The sequence below is a fragment of the Xenopus laevis genome, chromosome 6S, assembly GCF_017654675.1.
Source record: "Xenopus laevis strain J_2021 chromosome 6S, Xenopus_laevis_v10.1, whole genome shotgun sequence".
In the NCBI taxonomy this organism is placed as follows: Eukaryota; Metazoa; Chordata; class Amphibia; order Anura; family Pipidae; genus Xenopus; species Xenopus laevis.
This window is the reverse complement of record NC_054382.1, coordinates 104,490,136-104,509,653: the sequence shown is the minus strand read 5'-3', so window position 1 is coordinate 104,509,653 and position 19,518 is coordinate 104,490,136. Positions and strand designations below refer to the sequence as shown.

Here is a 19,518-nt window from a genome sequence, read left to right as displayed (position 1 = left end):
AATTAATGAAACCGTTTATCTGAGACTTGAATAAATGTCACTTGGTATAACGTTATATCACTCTGGAACAAATGTCTGACTAGACCAAAGGCTTAGTGACCTGCTCCTCACTGAAGGAGAACTTTACCTATTTTCCTGTAGCAGACTAAATAGGGCATTTTGATTACTATTGGCACAGACTACCGTTACAGTTGTAATCTGAGTTGTTTCCAATAAACATTTATGAGTCTTTGTCAAGTTCTTGGGTGGCAAATCCTGCTATAAAACATACAACTAGCGATGGGCGAAGAAATTCGGCAGGCATGTATTCACAGCGAATTTCCGCGTTTCACAGCCGGTGAATAATTTTGCGAAACTGCCCTGAAAATTTGCTGGTGTCAAAAAAATGTTCACGCGCGCCAGAAAAGTGACTTGCGTCAAAACTATTGCACATCATTGTTATTAATTGTAACTGTCTATGGCATCTTACAGCAGTCCCTCTGGCATTTGCCAGAACTTGACAAAGGGGCGTGCCCCGAAACGTTGCACTGCATTTAATAAAATTGCAAGGGCTTGCCCTGCTTTACCAAACTCCTGAGTGCCGGTGATCCTTCTACGTGCCTTGGCTGGTCGGTTGCCGATTCCCCTACCACTGAGCATCAGGAAATGTCTGTATGAATCTAATGCAAATTGCACAATGAGATTGGTCTCTCACTTTCCGTTTACTTTCAAATAAGACTGATAATGGAGTTATGATTGCCACCACTGAACTAATAATCATTTCACAGAGGCGACTATTCTCTAGTTTTAGTGAAGGAGATATTTTGGATATGCCATTAGGATGATTTTAAATAAAGAAAACCAGTATTGAAAAACTTTTAATTCTTTTGCAAATTTATCAACATTCAAAATTCTACTTTTTTTTTCTGCAATTTAAGTATTTGTTGTGTAAGGAGTGCTCAATGTCTCTTCCCCCTCATCACACATCTATGTGAAGACAAAATGGAGGAAGAGGATTACTTGATTGCAAGGGCTGGGGCAGTTTTCTGCTAACAGGAGCACCGGTCTGGGGTATTAGGTAAATGGTACAATCTTCGGGGGTGCCCTAACATCGACTGGACCTTTCCTTCTCCTTTAAATGTTACACCTGCAAAATCACTTGGATACCTCTAGGAACTGTCTTATTAAGAATTGATGTGTTTAGGTATGTTCAAACTAGGGATGCACCAAATCCAGGATTCGGTTCTGGATTCGGCCAGGATTCGGCCTTTTTCCACAGGATTCGGATTCAATCAAATCCTTCTGCCCTGCCGAACCTAATTTGACCCAATACCGAACCAAATCAGAATCCTAATTCGGTCGAATCTTTTGCGAAGGATTTGCTGGTTCAGCCGAATCCAAAATAGAGGATTCGGTGCATCCCTAGTTCAAACCAGTGTGTTAAATTTGGCAAAAATTCCTGTGTTTAAGAGCCCTTAGGAAGTACATTTCCCATGTACAGTATCACTATAGCACATGGTGACAGGTACGTTTCTGCCTGAGCACAGTGGGAGTCAAAATGACCCATGTTCCACAGTCCTTATATGGAACATGAGCAAAATCTTTCACCAGGCATGGATTTGTGAAATTCCATGTTTGGCCACCATTAAAAAAAAATTTCCGAAATTGCAGCAAAATTAAGGCACAAACATTTTCAACATTGTAAGAAAAAAAACAATGAATAAAAAATGCAGTGTTAAAAATGCTCATTGCCTTCAATGGATTTCGCTTGAAAAAAAAAAGTGCAAAAAAGTCTATAGATTTCAGTGTATTTTACATGAAAAACCTCCATGACCTTTAATGTGCTCAAAGAGTTTTTTTTTTTTGCAGTTTCATGAATTTTTCCATGGTTTTGCAATAATTTGGTGAAGTGAAATTTCGCTTATCACTACTTATATATACTAAGGAATTTTGTCTGAAAATAAAAAAATGAATATGTAAAAACAGGCTTCTAAATCAAGCTTTTCGATGTTTCTGCTTACATATACTTTTCCCATCTGACTTTTGACCCCAAACATATAGGACACTGAAACGTCACTTTAGCTGTGACGTCAAATTGGTATTTAAAGCATTCAGGTCTTTATATTGCCAGGCAAATAAAATGCAAATGAAAATCTGCATTTTCTATTCAAAGACAGCAATAAATCATTGTAAAATGTAGGTTTTGTTCAATTGTTCTTAAAACTGTCTGGTACTGCAAAGACTGTGCAAATAATGGGCCACAAAGAATATAGGCTGCTTGATCTGCATTGCCATTCATTCAAAAATACCCTAAATCCTTATGCAACTGAACTAAGATTTCGAGAGAATTGTTGGGGAGTCTCTGCAAATTTCAATAAACATGCCTCATTGTATTGTATTTTGTATGTACATAAAGGGGCAGATTCATCAAGGGTCGAATTTCGAAGTAATGGGAGTTTTTTTGAACTTTACAAAAAAAAAAATCAAAGTTTTTTTCTGCGGGTGAATAGGCTGTATTCTATCGTTCAAATCAAAGTAAGATTGGATTCAATTGAATTAGATTAGAAATATTTTCAAAAAAAAAAAACGTAGATTTTTCAAAGTCCTACAAAGGAGGTCCCCCATAGGCTTAAACAGCAATTCGGCAGGTTTTAGATGGCGAATGGTTGAAGTCGAAATTATAAACATGATACATTTCGATATTCTAATTTTCGATTTTTTTTCAAATTCGAATCAATTTTGGACTATTCCCTAATTGTAGTACACAAAATTTTTAAATTCGACCCTTGATAAATCGGCCCCATAATCTAGATAGCATTGCAGGGCTGGAACTAAGGGTAGGCACCTGCCTAGTCTGGACTTTCTTGTTTTTACCTGCTCCATGTCGATTCCCTATGACATCACTACGCGTGCGTGTTGGCGCACATGCGCAAGGGGCGGGGCGAAGTGGCCAGACTCTCCAACATTATATTATCTTTCCAGAGAATCTATGCACCACCCACTATGTTAAACAGAGGGACGTATAACCCAAATAACTGGTGTTAAGTCAAGCATGCTTTATTAGGCAATATTAGACATCGCCTTAATAACTATTTTGGTGTGGCTTACAAAATCTCTAGTAAATAAAAATTAATTGGAGCAATTGGAAATAGGAGCATAGCACAATATGAATTGTGTTACTTTAAAGTGCAAAGTGAACACAATAAGTACCTATAGCCATATTTCTAACCACAATGTGTGTAGTGTTTTCATCTAAAATTCTAGCAAAACTGCATGCAGTGCAACGTGTGTTGATTTGCCAAACCAGATGCAAATTAGAATCCCTATTGAAAGATCTAATGCATACTGTGGTACTGTCTTTTCTTAGTCTGTGTGTGACTGATAGACTGATAGGTTTAACTTCTAGATCCTGATTATCCAGAAAATCCCAGGTCCCGAGCCATCTGGAAAATAGGTCCCATACCTGTACTTATTTCTAGGGAACAAAACTCTAGTTAAGTTACTACATCCATAAAGATATGATAACATCTTATAATGTGATAAACTTCCTCTCTAACTGAAAATCACAAATTGGAAAAATGCACATTGGTTTTTTATATTCTGCTTGATGACTGATCCCTAATGATTGACTGAATTATACCCTTTGCCTTTTGTGCTTAGTAGGTCCAAAAACAATCTACCTTTTAATAATCTACCTTTTGTTTCGGATAGTTACTATGAAAGTCAAGGGAAGCAACATTATCCTAAAGCAAGATAAGCTCTTTAGTTTTTCTGCCAGAAAGGAAAGAGGAAGCATCATAGGAAAGAGAGACAGACACATGCTAGTGAAAGCGGGAAAAGCAATTGTGTTTATTCAGATCTAAATTCTGATCTATTCTATTCACAACGTCACTGCCATTCATGATATCAAATATTGTTTTAAGGTGCCACTTCTCTATCTACAATATCTGTCTTTGGAGATGAGCCTCTTTGCATCCTCTGCCAGTATTAATAACTGCAGTTCAGTATAGGCAACGCAGACCTTTAAGTGCATGGATTGTGATGTCCATGTATGTTACACCAATTAGTTGAGCTGAAACTTTTCATTTCTGTAAACAGTGAAATGATAATATTTCTCACATATTACAGTGGACATTTTTAGAAAACAACCTCCTTCCATCATTACTTCCTCACGGAAAGTGTCAGCAGGTTACTACATGACACTTACAAATTCAGGCAATCTGTTCATCTGTTTTGGTGTCTGTCTTGCTCCCAGGTCTGTTGTTTCATATTGCTTTAGGCCAATCAGTCACAAGTTAAGTCACGATGAACTTCATGAATCCAATTAGAACGTTACCTACAGTAATTCATCAATTATTCTTCTGCAATCTGCCCAATTTGGCTGAAGCAAAGCAAGTGTTCAAGACCCTCTGTACCTAATTTCCCTTCACTCCTGGCTCCCAGGAGCTTACAAACAGAACAGTAATTCATATGGCTGCTTTCCATTAAGTCTTACATCACTTCAGCGTTGAAACATTCTTTCCTGTAAACTTCTCCAACAAAGTAAAGTCAGTTTTCAAGCATTACAAGTTGTGTAAGTTTAAAAAATGATCGTATCTGACTTGAGATTCACCCTTTTAGTTGGTCTCTTTTGTACACAAAATTGGAGCATATTGGGGCATGTCTATCAAAGAGACCAATTTATTTCACAGTCACGGTGCCCTATGTAACCTGACAATTATTTAATTGTTTCAGAATTTTATCACCCAGACTGTGGTCCTGAAACTAGTGTAACATGATAAAACACACAAATCAGTTGGACTTTGTGTCTTCAACATTGAATCTTCTGGAAACATTTCTAATGAGTCAGGTATCCAGGAAACCAAAGCATTTTATAAATGCAACCAACTGGCTATTTATAAACCTAACCAAGTAGCCATGTTTAAAATGGTAATACAAAAAATGAGACCAATTTTATGTCATTTAAAATGACTCACAATGTTGAAAGCTACCAAACAATGAGCCAACATGGAGGTTGTGATTCTGTTTACTACTCAGCCTTCATGTTTGTGACATATTTCAGGTATGTTCACCCTCTAAAAATGTAAGTTAGTGAGATTTTCACTGAGCTACACAGTGAACAGTAAATTGGTCAATGGGCTTACTAACTTGACAGATAAGGGCATTGGGCTCCCCTTCTCCCCAGTGTTACAGTGTATAACACCATAGTAACTCAGCTTTTGAACTATATTAATCCAAGAGGTCTGCAGTCTGCTCACATCTTACAACTTATATTTATAAGGTGTGTATATTACTTCCCAAAAAGTCATGGAAAATAAAATAAATATTTAGAGAGCTGCAGTGTTCAGTTTAACTCCAATGGAAAGGTGTCACACTATTTATACAGGTGCAGTTATGCTGGAATTTAATGCAAAATGACATATCTGTAGACTTGATCTACTGATATATATGAGAATAAAGTGGCTCAAAACTAGTAAACCTATTTTAAAACTGCTATAGTTTGGTCAGAATATACATGCTATTCATTTTTTCAAGTTTCTATGCACTTTTATTAGACTGCTGGACCTTTTACCTCTTTGCTTTGTGGCTGCTCCAGTTTTTGCCTATGCTAGTTTTTATGCAACAGTAGCCGGAGCCTTTTTTGTACGGAGGGGACAATTTACATTTGACTGCACTTTTTTACCAATCGTTACATATCTAACAGTCTCTATTCTCTGATGGAGTGATTAATTCCATCATAGAACAAAGTGTCTCTCTGAAATTATTATACATTGCCTGCAATGTGCATCACGCTTGGAAGGGTGGAAGCTAACTGCTGCTACTGAGCAGCAACACTCAGATTTGCACAGTCATAATTGTTGATTCGTTCACTTTCCTGACTGTCAATAATTGTGCATATTATAGAACTGCTGGGAATCTCTCTGGATTCCCTGGTTTTATATTTAATCATTTCTGCCCTCAGTGTTGCTGGCTTTAATAAAGGTCAGATCCCTGTTTCCCTGAGGCCAGGTCTGTTTGCATACATTTAGAACAGACACAATTGCTAGAAAATAGTTGAAGCGCTAATGAATAATAATAAATTGCTTTAAAGTGGACCTGTCACCTACACATAAAAAGCTGCATAATGAAAGTCCTTTTCAAATTAAATATGAAACCCCAAAATTTTTTTTCATTAAAACATCCATACCTGTTATAAAGGTGTTTAAATAGCTAAACTGTCAATCAAATATTACCTGCCCCGCCTCTATGCCCGTGGCATAGAGGAGGGGCAGTCAATTACTTTCACTTTCCATTCAGCACTTCCTACATGTCACTGCTCTCCTCACATTCCCCCTTCCCTCCTCAGGCTCTATAATTGTGTAGGGCACTGCACATGGACATTAGGTCCCCCATTCTGGTGCATACACAAGATTTTGGGATGATACACAATTTCTCTTAATAACCGTGTCCACAAAATGGCTGCTGCCTGCTTGCTGTGATTGTATAATTCCAAGACAGAAGGAAACAAAATTTAAATAATAAATACAGCGTAAGTAAAGTTTATTTTGCTCAACTAATATGGTAGAAAAGAATTTGAAATTATTTCTTAGGGTGACAGGTCCCCTTTAATGAACAAAACATACACTGAATTTTCTGCTCAGATTTTAGTTGTTGCAATTTGCTTTACAAAACTTTAACAGACTTTAAATGGCTATAGGATATAGCAATAAACATTGCATTTAAAGAATATACAAGTATAGGATCTGTTACCCGGAAACCCATTATCCAGAAAGCTCCGAATTATGGAAAGACCATCTCCCATAGACTCCATTATAATGAAATAAATACATTTTTTAATAATTATTCCTTTTTCTGTGTAATAATAAAACAGTAGATTGTACTTGATCCCAACTAAGATATAATTAATCCTTATTTGAAGCAAAACCAGCCTATTGGGTTTATTTAATGTTTACATGATTTTCTAGTAGACTTAAGGCAGGGATCCCCAACCTTTAGAACCCATGAGCAACATTCAGAAGTAAAAGGAGTTGGGGAGCAACACTAGCATGTAAGATGTCCCTGGGTGCCAAATAAGGCCTGTTAGTGGCCATTTAGTAGCCCCTATGTGAATTGTCAACCTACATTGAGGCTGTTTGGCAGTACACCTGGTTTTTGTACAACCAAAACTTGCCTCCAAGCCTGGAATTCAAAAACAAGCTCCTGCTTTGAGGCCACTGGGAGCAACATCCAAGGGGTTGGAGAGCAACATGTTGCTCACGAGCTACTGGTTGGGGATCACTGACTTAAGGTATGAAGATCCAAATCACAGAAAGATCCGTTATTTGGAAAATGACAGGTCCCAGATAATAGGTCCCATAACTGTACTACAATAAATGCCAGTCCAACCCACATATGCTTGTGTTTCCTTCAATGGCATAACTATTAAGGAAGCAGAAACCACAGTTGTGGGGGGCCTGGAGGGATGTCGGGTAGTCCTCTTTGTCCTTTAAAGAGAATGCTAATTGTAATATGTTTGTTTGTGTGGGTGTATTAAAGGTTTGTCAATAAACTGATTCACAGCAACAATTGTAGCAGTAAAGCTTCCCATAGACGTAAAGATTTTTCTTGCTAAACTACCGATTTTACCGAAGTCCGAACAATCTTTCGAAATCATCGTGAAGTTAGTGGGATTCGCACGATCGTACTTCTTACGATTTTTCGGCCGACATCTGTCAGGAAATTGATCGGCCAGGTTAAAAAATTTTTATCGGTCCCAGTGCAATCTGTCTATGTTTGCAGGGCCAAGCAGGCTGCTCCCCTTTGTTTTCCTGGCAAATTGGTCTTTTTAGTTGATGGAAAATTCATTTGTACGATCATTTCGAGATAATCGTGGTCTCACGATGACGATTGAATCTTTTAAAAATCTTTACATCTATGGCCAGCTTAAGTGACACGAGAATTGCCGGAAGAATCATGGCAGTGACCACTCATGCATTAATCTAAAATATGGAGAATCTGTGCATGTAATAAGCTGTGTGACTTAGAACCCAGTAAACCTTAGTTATGCTACAAGAACACATCCCCTTCCTATACATAGTTCATGGTTCCTCTTTAAAAATATTCCTCTATAATTCAGTGCAGTCAGTTCTATCAGAAAGACCAGAAGATCTCTTAACATCATGAAATGCAGCATCATGACATTTTTTATACAATTCCGCTAATGACCCTTATAAGTGATGGATTATTTCTGAGATGTCCTTTCAAAAGAGCATTTTAATTTGAGGGTACGGTGAGACCAATTGTTCTTCTCTTGAAACCTTTATTTGCTGTGTGAGTGTCACATACAGAGAGTTAGTAGTCTGGGCACACAGCGGCTCAGGTCAGGGTTTCCTAAGCGAGACTTATTTGATGTAATGAAAGCAAAGTGAATGTTTATTGGATTTAAATGTGAAGATTTATTGGTTTCGGATAGGTTCAGCATGAAATAAATGGTGGTTAAAATGACCTATATTTCTAATATTAATATTTTATTTGATAGGCTGCGCTGATGTGTTACTATGACAGTAAGTGGATGTGGCGTTTTATCTCTCTGAGGTGTTAAGTAGCTTTGCCTGCCATCTCTGATGAATTAACTTGTTAATAACACATTGATTAGTGCAAATCTAGGACTCTTTCAAATTGGCCACTTTAATGAAATATTGTATGGAATGTTATACAAATGTTCATGAACATTGCTTGCATTTTTATAAAAAGAGCTAGCATAATATATGACTTATCGTCATATAATTGTGCATAAAATAAGTACACAATAAATCGTGCACCATGGGGATTACCACCTATTATTGGGCCTCAGAGGCTAAGGGAGGTAAATGATTGGCTTGTGGTTAAATGGACTTGATAAAGGAATCACCCAGGCTTCTTTAAGCTTGCATACAGTGATTTAAAATGATACTGACATAGGAATCATGTAATTATCACTTAAAACAAAGAGCCATTGCAGTTTTTCTTTTGTCAGAAACTCTTCCAAGTCCTTCAGGCCCTTGATGCCTTTACTTACTGGTACTTACAAGTATCGGAACTCTTCATACCTTAAGTCTACTAGAAAATCATGTAAATATTAAGTAAACCCAATAGGCTGGTTTTGCTTCCAATAAGGATTAATTATATCTTAGTTTGGATCAAGTACAAGCTACTGTTTTATTATTACAGAGAAAAAGGAAATCATTTTAAAAAATTTGGATTATTTAAATAAAATGATGTCTATGGGAGAGGGCCTTTCCGTAATTAAGAGCTTTCTGGATAAAGGGTTTCCGGAATCCTATACCTGTGTCATTAATATATTAATGACCTTTGCTGCTCTATGTTCCGAAAAAACAAAGTCGGCATTTTTTTCTGATTGACAGACAAAATACAAACCGCCACGCAGCTGTATTTACATCTTTCAATACAAATTGCAGTCAAGATACGTTTGCTATGTTGCAATAGCATAGTGATACTGTTGCTATGGCTAAAGGCAGGAAGAGGCAGTTTCTGGTAAGTTCTATGTTTTTTTAAAAAAAGAAACAAAAAAATCAATGCAGTTGATATTCTATAGTGATATAGTTTATGCTGACACATGCTCACAATGCGATTCAGTATTGTGCCAATTAAGAATAGTATTGCTGCCTTTTCCCCCCAGCAGCCTAACAACAGAACAATGGGAAGGTAACCAGATAACAGCTCCTTAACACAAGATAACAGCTGCCAGGTAGATATTAGAACAGCACTCAATAGTAAAATCCAGGTCCCACTGCAACACATTCAGTTACACTGAGTAGGAGAAACAACAGCCTGCCAGAAAGCAGTTCTCTTTCTGAAATCACATGACCAGACAAAATGACCTTAGATGGCTGCCTACCCACCAATATTACAACTAAAAAAAATACACTTGCTGGTTCAGGAATGAAATTTTATATTGTAGACTAGAGTGAATGATTTGCAGTGTAAACAATGTAATATAGTATTAAAAAATACTTTATTAAAATCATGATAGAATCCCTTTAAAGGGGTCTTTTACCTTAACATTAAGTTAAAGTTTAGTATGTTATAGAATTGCTAATTCTAAGCAACTTTTCAATTGGTCTTCATTTTTTCTTTTTTATATTTTTTCAATTATTTGCTTTGTTCTTCCAACTCTTTCCAGCTTTTCAAATGGGTAGTGGGGGGAGGGGGCACTGCACCAGAGCCAATGAATAGGAATAATTTGAAGGAATTCAAATATTTTTTTTCAAATAAAGCACGAAAAGACATAACTTTTACTTCTTTCCTCCACTGTCCTCCCTGTAATCAACAGAGTTTGTTTAAAAAGCAGTAATGAGCTCTGTATAAATAGACCCCTTCTTCCAGTAATTGCTACTGCGCCTAAAGGAAGATTAACGTTGACCGATAAATTGATCATTTAAATGATCTTGCGTAAATAATACATACGATCTGTTTCTTCTACTCAGTATGAGTTTGTTACAGAATGTGGTGACATTCATATTTTTGCATTGAAGTTATGCATTGCAAAATAACAGAATTGGTTATTTTTGTGTGATTAAACAAAGCTTGTGATGCTGGTAGTTATAGATACACAAACAGTTAATAATACTTACGTGACTCATATTTCTGATGTCTGACATCTTTAAATCAGCTGTACATCTTTAAATTCTGTTAATCAGCTGTTCAGACAGTTTCAGTTGCAAATAATATCATCAGCTTCCCAATAAAGAGGAATAATAACTAGAAAGTGTTTCAGTGTGCAATCCTTTCCTGTTTTTTCCCAATAAAGAGGAAAGATCTGTGTTGGTGGGATCTCTAATGCTCACTAACTATGTACAACTTTGTGGGATTGCTCAATAAACTCCAAAGCAGACATTAATAAAAGTCACTCATCAGTAATGAGATAAGTGCTCTATTATAGCCTTTGTAACATCTGCAAAACAGAGCATTATTGAGAAACATTGCACTTAAACAATAATGGAAAGCTTATATTAGGCCATTCAATGGAAAGTATATCCAATTTTTTAACACCATTTATATTCAGCTTTCCCCCCTTTAAATGCACAATAAAATGTAGAAACGTTATTTTAATCTATCTATCTATCTATCTATCTATCTATCTATCTATCTATCTATCTATCTATCATATATAATCTATCTATCTATCTATCTATCTATCTATCTATCTATCTATCTATCTATCTATCTATTATCTATCTATCTATCTATCTATCTATCTATCTATCTATCTATCTATCTCTCTCTCTCTATCTACCTATTTATCTATCCATTAATGTCTCAATCTCTGTCTGTCTTTGGTTATTTCTATCTATCTGTCTGTCTGTCTGTCTGTCTATCTATATCTATAATCTATCATTTATCTATCATATATCTATCTATTATTACATTTATTTTTACTTATCTATGTATCGCTAACATCTACAGTATATCTATCTTCTATTAAATCTTGCTCTATCATCTATCCATCTATTTATCCATCCATCTATCTATTTGTCTGTCTGTCTATCAATCTAATTTATGTTATCTACATATCTATTATCTATCTATCTATGTATCTATCTATCTATCTGTCTGTCTGTCTGTCTGTCTATCTCTATAATCTATCATTTATCTATCATATATCTATCTATTATTACATTTATTTTTACTTAATTATGTATCTCTAACATCTACAGTATATCTATCTTCTATTAAATCTTGCTCTATCATCTATCCATCTATCTATCCATCCATCTATCTGTCTGTCTGTCTATCAATCTAATTAAGTTATCTACATATCTATCTATCTATCTATCTATCTATCTATCTATCTATCTATCTATCTATCTATCTATCTATCATCTGGCTGTCTATCTAGTTAGCTAGCTGTTATTTATCTAGCTATCTGTCAACTATCTAGCTGTCTTTGTAACTTCATTTGACAAAAGACTCCAGGACAGCACCAACAAATTCTTTTATATTAAAACGCCTTTATTCGTGCTTCACAGGGGCATCACTTTATTTAACATAGAAAAGAATAGGTGTGAGTCCCTCCAGAAAAATCAATCAAAGAGTAAAAATAAAAAAGTATATATTGGGACATGATGAGAGAAGGCCTATCGTGTTTCGTGCCTGTTGGGGCACTAACTCATAGACTAATGGGCACACACCTGCACATTTCTTATATAGGGGTTGTGACCAATCAGAGCAGTGTATGTCTTAACCAATCACAATAGAGAAAACAGATTCCCTCCTTTCTATGATATACTTTTGTTTTTTCCTTTGTTTTGTGCGAGTATATTGCATTTTAATTTGTGATGTCTGTATGCAAACTGGTATCTAGATTGGTAGATATCTAGATTCATATCCCAGTCTCTTATTCTAATGAATGCATGGTTGCTAGGGTTATATGGACCCAAGCAACCAGCTGAAATTGCAAACTGGTGAGCTGCTAAATAAAAAGCCAAATAACTCAAAAAACACAAATAATAAAACATGAAAACCAATTGCAAATTCTCTGAGAATATCACTCTCTACATCAAACTAAAAGTTAATTTAAAGGCAAACAACCCCTCTAAATTAACATTTACCCTGTTGGAGCTAGATGTTTGCCAACATGAACTACAGAGGGAGGGAAGTGAGGCACAGGACAAAGATGTGTCCATTATCATTAAAAAGAAAATTAACATTTATTATTTCCGACAAATATATCTAGATATCGGTATGCCACGCTTACAGTACATTCTGTTTAAATTTGGTGTTATTTTTGTTGAGGGGGAAGTTCTCAGCCTATGAAATGCCATAGGCTGTTAAGAAATTGATAAAAACACTTTCAATCACCATTTGACTGTGTGCTGCTTTTATTATAAAACTGACCCTCCTGTATCTCCATCCCGGTTGGGGAATCAAGGGAACCTTTGCACCAATACAAACTTCTAAAAGGAGTTTTTCACCTTCAAAGACTTTTTCAGTTCCTTTGGTTTCACCAGAAAAAGAGACAGGAACATTACATTTAAAATTCTTTATTTATTTATTTATTTATTTATTCTTTATTAAAAAAAGTCTTTATTTTTGGTGAACAATTTAATAGCAACTTGACTAGAAAAAGTGTTTGGAAGGTGATCAACCCCTTTAAGTAGAGAGCTGGAAGTGACTCATTGAATGTGTATATTTCTACAGGACTAACCAGTAAGGAGAATTGAAGCTTTGTAGGAAATCTAAAATGTCCTTGTTTAGTCTCAAACTAATGGCACTTTTTCTTATTTACTGTGCTGCGTTCAGCATCCAGACACAACAACAGTTTAACAAAGTGTCGATTTCTGGAAAGAGTAATTACTGTAATTCCCACTGCAAGGCTTTATTAAGTTGTCAAACACGGGTTATATCTGCAGCTTTAATCTTAGCAACCAGGATAATATTATAATACAGTATGTGCAGTAACTTTGTACTACAAGCAACTGACAGCACCAGCTGTTTCTATACATTTTTATAAAAGAATAAATAGTAACTTAGGGAGGCCCATTGGCTGAACTTTAGTATTATTAGAGATTTTTGAAACCACGATTTAACTCATTTTCTCTAAAACTACGAATGTCATGAAAGTTAATAAAAGATCTGATTACAAAAAGAACGGAAATAGCCACTGAGCGATCCAAAAAAAAACAAAAAAACCCAGAAAACCTCTATTTTCCGTGTACCAGCGATTGCACAACAACAAACAAAAGCATCTCTGAATCTCTGAAAGGCAGACCTTTGCAAGAAAAGAAAGTGAGCTTCCATTGACTTCTACATGACCCCGACAGCCTTTACTTGGAGTACTTTTGCATTCGTGGATTTTATGTCTTTGACACTTGATGAATTCTGAAAAAAATAATGGATGAAGGTATCATGATAAAAATAAAATTGTTTGCGCTAAAAAGGCTGAATTAGAGAAACAAACATTCTCTGAATGTTCTTAAAGGAACAGTTCAGTGTAAAAATTAAAAACGTGGCAAATCACTAGCTCTTATAAGTTTTATATTATACCAGGATGTCTGGAGCCCTTCATGAGGGGTGCACTGGTTATTTTAAGGTTAGAGAACTATGCTGTTGGTATAAAAACAGACCCTAGAAATATTGGCAAAACAGCCAGTGACACTTTTTTATGGGTATTTTCCTTTTGTCTTGCACTTTAGTCATAGTACTTTAATAAATGTATTTAACTGGCTGCCAATAGAAAGAGCAATCTGATCTGATAAGTGTGCTCATTATCTTTCTGTAAAAAGCTTCTCGTTCCATGTTTGTAATATCCTGTCTGTGTCTGACACTGCAGCTTATATACTATTGTACTCTTTATTCAGTTACACATGTTATTTTTTTTAATGTACATATATATGTGTATTTATTATTATAAATTATATAATTATATATGTGTATGCTTATTATTTGATTTCTAGGTCACTATAGCAATATCCTCTTTGTGTGTATTATTAGCTGTCTATACCATTGTAGTGTATATTTCCTCTGGATGATAAATGCCAATGTTTCTTGTAGTTAAAATTATTGGAAAATGTATTACAGGTATGGGACTTGTTATCCAGAATACTGGGGACCTGGGGTTTTCCAGATAAGGGATTTTTCCATAATTTGGGTCACCATACCTTCAGTATACTAAAATTATGTTTAAAGATTAATTATCCACAGGCGTATAGGGGCCCCTTGAGGCCTTAATTAATGAAAAATTTCAACATATATTTGTAAAAAGGACAACCTCTGGATATGTTGGGGGCCTTAAAATGAATTTGCTGTGGTGGCCCAGTAACATCTAGTTACGCCACTGACTCAATAGAATTGTTTTGCCTCCGATAATGATTACTTATATCTTAGTTAGGATCAAGTACAAGGTACTGTTTTATAGAGAAAAGGGTATCATTTAAAAAAATAATTATTTGATTGAATTTAAGTCTATGGGGCAGATTCACTAACGGACGAATTTTTGCCAGCGTCAGCTTTGCACCCCTTGCACCACTTCGCCAGGCGCAAATGCGATACGAATACGTTAATTCACTAAAATGCAAAGTTTCGTCCCTGGGTGTCGAACGCTGGCGACTTTTCCCTAGCATTACTTCGGTTGTGCGAACATTTCATATCAAAGATGCGCTAGCGTTCATTTGTGACTACAGAAAATTTGCTAGTGATCATGCGCTTATGTCAATTTGCATACGGCGGGAAATTTAAAGTTGTATGGGGGTCTTTATTATAAATGTTGATGCAAATGCTTGAAGTTACCACTTTTTATTACACGTAATAAAGACAAGAGAATTAATCTAATGCCCTACACATGAGCCCACTGTAAAATTGTTCCATATGTTATAAAATGTCTGGAGAAAACTGGTTACCCAAAAAAAGTTAGGACTTTTGCAGACAATCCCGCTTTAAAAAATGAAAAGTCACCAGCATTTTTTGAACTTTAATGCATTTTCGGCACACAGGATATGACATGACAGAAGATTGAGGAAGATCTGGCTTCTTTTTCGCACTTCGCCTGGTCTGTGGTGGTGAAGTCAACTCTGGGGAAAAAGGTAATGTTTCGTAAAATCCGCAGTGAAAATTCACTAGTATTAGCCACTTCACCCTTTAGTGAATCTGCCCCTATGGGAGGTGACCTTCTTGTAATTCCGAGCTTTCTGGATAATGAATCCTATACCTGTACTATTTCTTTTCTAAAAGGGCTTTACTGTCACTCAGTATTTTGAAATCACACTCAAAATGAACACAGTATTTTAGTTTATTAGATGCCTAATTGGGCACTTAAATGAAATGGCATGAATTTTTCTTTGTGTATTATTCTCATGCAAGGTGGAAAGTGAAAAAACAAACAAGTTAAAAGCATGCACTTTTCAACTTTCCCTTAATACATTTATTTGTTACTGGATGTAGTTCTAGTGGCCCTTGCCAGAACTGCATTTATATTGGCTGGAGGACATAGTCATTGCCTTCCATTTAAAGGTTTGTGTGTCATTTAGAGCCAGTGTCTGCCCTGTGTAATACTTACAGCCTATGGCAGGTGTTAAGTACAGGTATAGTATCCCTTATCCGGAAACCCGATATCCAGAAAACTCCGAATAACGGAATGGCTGTCTCCCATAGACTCCATTTTATCCAAATAATCCAAATTTTTAAAAATGATTTCCTTTTTCTCCATAATAATAAAACAGTAGCTTGTACGTGATCCAAACTAAGATATAATTAATCCTTATTGGAAGCAAAACCAGCCTATTGGGTTTATTTATGTTTAAATGAATTTCTAGTAGACTTAAGGCATGAAGACCCAAATTACGGAAAGATCCGTTATCTGGAAAACCCTAGGTTCCGAGCTTTCTGGATAACAGGTCCCATGGTTTTTTTTGTGCCTGATTATTGGTCTAGTGCAAGATATGTAGTGCAGCCTGCACAGACCATTGACCTGGTTGCAAGTGCTCTGTGCATGAGCCATAAATGGGTGCAATTGTGTGCTTCCTAGTCCCCTAGCACTTGTATGTCTGGCAATAGTAAGTCCTTATAAAATCACACTCCTCCTAAAATCAGTTAGGTTGTGCTTTTTGAGGGTTTGAATGCCACAAAGCTCATAGGAAGAATCTTTTTGCTTAAAACACCATTCTCCAACTGCAGATTTTTCTTATTGGAAGATGCTCAGCCAATGGCCAAGCTGAGTATCAATGTTTGCCATTGGCAGAAAATTCCCCCTTTCATTTCAATGGAAAGTCACTTTGGGGAGGAAGGGTAATTTGAATGGGAACAATTTGCCTGTGGGGTAGGGTGTCACAGTTCTACATGAAAACAATATGGTATTGAGAATTCCCCTAAGTATCATATTCCTAGGGGCAGATTTATCAAAGGTCAAATTTAGAGTTAATGGGAGTTTATAAAAACTCCCATAACCCCTTATAAACTCGAAATTCAATTAAAAAATGACCAATCGAAATTTATCAAAAAAGTTAAATTTTTTAAAAACGGGTGAATGGGATTGACCTGCAAACTCCAATCGAATTTGAATTGAATTTCTCAGAAAATCGATTTTCAGAAAGGCTGCAAACAACTCTAAATTGATCCCAGGGCATCCCCCATAGGCTAAAACAGCAATTCGGCAGGTTTAAGGTGGCAAATAGTCTAATTCAAATTCTTAAAGGCTAGTACAAGATAAACTTTGAAATTCATATTCGAATTTTTACTTCGACCTTATAATAAATCTGCCCCTAATGTTTATATTTTTGATAACCATTGTTATACAATGTGCAGCACAAATTACAAAAACTTGTGCTTGTCAATAGCCTAGAGATGATACATTTTCCAAACTGTGTATCTTCCTCCTTTGGATTAAGGGGCTTTTACATTAACCTGATGGGAGATGATTTGTCATTATGTATTTCATGCATGTGGGTGTGTGGGTTTATTATGTTAACAAGAAACAAAGAAATTATAGTAAACACATAAAGGTTTGCAGTTTGTATTAAAAATATAGATATGAAACATTATGTTACACACCCAAGTTGTGCCAGCACTGAAAATATGTTTTATTATGGAAAGGTATACAATAAATTCTGATGCAAAATAAATGACAACAATTATTTCCCCTCCCAATGGAAAAGAGACTTAGCTTATCCCTTAATGTGACCCTCCTCAAATGGGTGTTTCTCAGGAAATATACCACAAGAAAACCTGTGTCTGTAAAATAAATATATAGGATATATTTACAAACTACATCTGTTGCCTTTCACTGCAGTCAAATATACACTGTGCACGCTGAAAAAACGAATGTAGTCTGGGAACAATTTAACGCAGGGGTGCCCAAACTTTTTGCAATGAGGTCCAGATTTGGTGAGGTGAAAATGTGTGGGTGCCAACCATTCAGCCGGACATTCTTTGAACCATTAACATTAAATTACAGGAATCAAGTAATCGTAGCAGTAATATTTGGGCACATTAGTGAAATGATTTGCCACTTGGTCTATATTACACTCCAAAGATCAAGCTCAAATAAAACAGAAACATAGGGGATCCCTAGAATGGATGGGAATTGCACAACGAAAGGGACAGAAGGTGCTGAAGGTGTAAGACACGTACTGGAACTTAGTGACGCCATACTTGTACGTCTATTGCACATTCAGCCCTAAAGAAGTATGCGAGAGCGGCGCGTCACTACATGCCAGTACGTGTCTATTGCTAACACCTTCAGCACACAGGCAGCAGTATAGACCAAGTGGCAGATCATTTCACTAATGTGCCCAAATATTACTGCTATGGGATTCCTGATCGCACTGTGCTGGGGGTCCTCATTATTATTAATTTCATGACGGAGCTTGAGGGCCGGTGTAAATTTGAAAACGGGCCGCAATTGGCCACCGGCCCACACTTTGGACATGCATGGTTTAACACTTCCCAAGGAACCAGAGACACCATGCATGGGGTCAATGCTAGCTCCTCTGGTAGCAAAGGGGTTAAGAAGAACAACCTGCAATTTTGAAGCTGTAAAAAAATATGGTTTCAGGGCAGCTTTATGATACATCACCGTTTGTGCTAAATGCAGAGAACTTTTTGGCTAGTGCTATTTCCCAATGATGTCCATGAGTTTCCTGTTCCTGTGGGCTTGCTGAGCTATTTGCTTAGCTTTTGCCATTTCACGGAGCAAGTGAAAACTCAGATCCAGGGAAATGGTCTCTTCTGCACGCTTTGCTCTTTCTGTGGGCTCTTCCTGAGCACTGTAAGGGCTGTCTGCTCCATCCAAAGCTGCATCTCTCTGCCCTGGCTGCCTGCTCCACTGCTCAGCCTGCAGTTGCTGTACAGCTCTCACAAAGTTACCGGCAGATGCCTCGGGAAGCTGGTTGGCTGCAAATGAGCTTGGGAAATACTTATGAATATTGCCTAAGCATATGAAATACTCTTCTCCCGTAAAAAGGGCAGGAACAGAGCAGGCAGGGGAGCTCCAGGAGAAGATGCTGTCAATTTACTGAAAGCTCGTCACTCATGGTAGAGAGGAAAGACACCAGTAGACACCCACAGCTGGAACTTCATATTACACTCCAAAGATCAAGCTCAAATAAAACAGAAGCACAGGGGATCCCTAGAATGGATGGGAATAGTACAACGAAAGGAACAGTGAGAAGAGAAAAAAAACTAAAAAAGAATAGCAAAATTATTCATAAAAAGGGAAAGAAGAAGAGAAAAAGGGCAGAAAGAGGAGAGAAAATGAGATTGCTGAGGAGCATGCTCGCTCTCCATGGTGCTGAAACTTTGCTCATCCTCAGGCAGTAAGTGAATTTGCAATCTTACACCATTACTGTATATGAAGAGACACTAAGGGGTAAATTCACTAAAGTGAGAATTTTCTCCAGCGATCACTTCGCACACATTGCACCACTTTACCAGGCACAAATTCACTACCACTACGCTAATTCACTAATATGCGAAGTTGTGCCCTGGGTGCCAAACTTTGGCGACTTTTCGATAGCGTTACTTTGAAAGTGCGAGCATTTCATAGCAAAGATGCAATAGCGTTAGTTG

General features: G+C 36.7%; 1 pseudogene; it reads right to left on the bottom strand.

Annotated features, from left to right (window-relative positions):
- Positions 1-18,316: 18,316 nt before the first annotated feature.
- On the bottom strand, positions 18,317-19,192 carry LOC108695319 (annotated as a pseudogene).
- Positions 19,193-19,518: the final 326 nt, after the last annotated feature.